Source organism: Homarus americanus, unplaced genomic scaffold (assembly GCF_018991925.1).
Source record: "Homarus americanus isolate GMGI-L3 unplaced genomic scaffold, GMGI_Hamer_2.0 scaffold27306, whole genome shotgun sequence".
Taxonomy (NCBI): domain Eukaryota; kingdom Metazoa; phylum Arthropoda; class Malacostraca; order Decapoda; family Nephropidae; genus Homarus; species Homarus americanus.
This window is the reverse complement of record NW_024741442.1, coordinates 96,444-99,157: the sequence shown is the minus strand read 5'-3', so window position 1 is coordinate 99,157 and position 2,714 is coordinate 96,444. Positions and strand designations below refer to the sequence as shown.

Sequence of the window (2,714 nt, the reverse complement as noted above, 5' to 3'; positions counted from 1 at the left end):
ACTTAATCTAGACTTAACAAATAATTTAAAATATTCAATAAATTAATAAAAAAAAATAGTTATATTACGTAATTAAAATATTAAATAACGTCCTTAAATTTACTGCAAGCTTTTAAACATTGTTATTAATTACATCTTTAACATTATTAAACATCTAAACACTAGTGAACATTTTAACAGCTATAGTACTTGAAGTATTATAGAAAAGAATAATTATGACGACAAAGACTTACACCAAACAAGGTAGCGTGGCCGAGCGGTCTAAGGCGCTGGATTTAGGCTCCAGTCTCCTAGGAGGCGTGGGTTCGAATCCCACCGCTGCCACAGTGTTTTTCCCAAGTGATTCTTGACGTGTGATGAACAGAGAAGGTGACACGAATAAAATGGGTGGATATAAGAGAAGGATAAGTGGATAAGAAGGTAAGATAAGTGGATTTGTAGGTAGAAATTGGTCAAAAAATATTCTCAAGTTGTTTAAAGAACCACACCATTTCGACGAGACCACACCAAATCGACAAGACCACACCATACTAAAAGACCACACCATACCAACAAGACCACACCATATCTTCAAGACCACACCGCACCACCAAGACCACACCATATCGACAAGACCACACCAACCACACCATACCAACAGAGCAAAACAACACCCTCCCCGACAGAACACCGACTCCATCTGACTGCCGACGGAATAATTCACCATCATTATCAACTCAGCAATACTCGACACGGAGCCAAAGTTTACCCATTATGAAAGTAATTTAGGCGAAAGTCATGGAAAGTTTATTACCGACACAGAAGTGGATCTGTGTAACTTTCTTTTAATGGTCTGGAAACTTTGGGATTTTTAAAACTTTCAATTTGTTGTAGTTTGGTATGGTGGGTGTGGGGAGGTTGTGTGGGTGTGTGGGGAGGTTGTGTGGGTGTGTGGGGAGGTTGTGTGGGTGTGTGGGGAGGTTGTGTGGGTGTGTATGGAGGTTGTGTGGGTGTGTAGGGAGGTTGTGTGGGTGTGTGGGGAGGTGTGGGGAGGCTGTGGGTGTGGGGAGGTTGTGTGGGTGTGGGGAGGTTGTGTGGGTGTGGGGAGGTTGTGTGGGTGTGTGGGGAGGTTGTGTGGAGGTTGTGTGGGTTTGGGAGGTTGGTGTGTAGGTGTGTGGAGAGGTAGTGTGGGTGTGGGGGAGGTGGTGTGGGGAGAGGTAGTGTTGGTGTTGGGAAGTTGTGTGGATGTGTTGGAGGTTGTGTGGGTGTTTGGGGAGGTTGAGTGGATGTTATGAGGATATGACCCCAACACCCACACAGAAGAAAGACTCCCCTCCCCATCCACACGTCAGTACCCGAGAGGGGGGGGGGAGGGGAGGAGGGGTCGTTAGGGCCCGGATAAATAGCCGTAGTTGTCTCGTTAACGACTGAACGACCAATGGGGAGCCTCTATTGGCCTATACCCAGTGGCCAGAGGTAATAACGACCGTAATAGGTAGTTGGGAGGTGATTCATCTTGATTTACCTTAAAGGACGCCCATCAAACAACCATCTTACATCATCCTATACTACTGTGTTAAGACCCGAATCACCAAAAGTCGTAAGTTAATATAATGTTTTTAACCTTAACTGAGGGTACGAGGAAGGAGTTACGGTCTTGTCTCAGGTAAAGTTGCATTGTATTTCCGACGTTATATCCTTCATTATCCTCATTATCAGTTCGCTCTGGCAGGTTAATTCTCCCCAAAAAGTTTTCTCGGTTAATTTCTTTTATTCACCCGTAACTTGGCGTTATAGAACACCTCTTATGTAGGAAGTTAGTTAAGAGTCTCGGTATAATTTCGAGGCCATTTTCCCCGCTAATTCTGGAGTGGGGAGGTAAGGGAGAAGAAGGGGAGTAGAGGGGTGAAGGGTGGGAATAGGAGGGGAGTGGAGGGGAGTGGGGTGAGAATAGGAGGGGGAGTGGAGAGGGGTGAAGGGTGGGAATAGGAGGGGAGTGGAGGGTGGGAATAGGAGGGGAGGAGGAAGTGGAGGGTGGGAATAGGAGGGGAGTGGAAGGGAGGGGTGGGAATAGGAGGGGAGTAGCGGGGTGAGGGGAGGGGGAAATGTGAGGTGCAAGGTGAGGGGAAAGTGAGTGTTTAGCGAGGGTCGTAAAGTGAGTGAATTGCAATGATCAAAGTTCACTTATGGATTAAAATGTTTTATTCATGTAAGGTCATTCTGTGGTGGTGGTGGTAAGAGGCTTTAGTTTCTTCCTCCCTGTCTACATATCCTTCACACACACACACACACACACACACATTCACGTTTATTCGAAAATACGACCTGAAATTCTCCTCCTCCCCCTATTTAATTTGAACAAACAAGGTTAACATCTCACGTTAACTCAGACACATGAAGAGCCTTGAAACACACCCTGGCCGGACCCTCCACCTCCCCCCCACCTACCAACACCCAGCGGCCCAAATTAAATCCCGAACCCGGAACCCGAATCCGGAACCCAAAACCTGAATTCGGAACCCAAAACCCGAATGAGAAACCATAACCCGAATCCGGAACCCAAACCCGAATCCGGAACCCAAACCCGAATCCGGAACCCAAACCCGAACCCCGGAACCTGACCCCAAAAGCCGAAACCAGACCCCGGAAGCTACAACACCGCTCTAATACACAACCCCACCACCACAACCCCATAGCCCTCTCCTCCATGTTTCTATAACCAAAATAATGATCAG

At 46.9% G+C, this 2,714-nt stretch overlaps 1 non-coding gene across 1 annotated transcript; it reads left to right on the top strand.

The window, feature by feature from the left end:
- The first annotated feature begins 242 nt into the window (after positions 1-242).
- Positions 243-324, top strand: Trnal-uag. The gene has a single exon. It is a non-coding gene; the product is annotated as a tRNA-Leu (tRNA).
- The last annotated feature ends 2,390 nt before the right edge of the window (positions 325-2,714 follow it).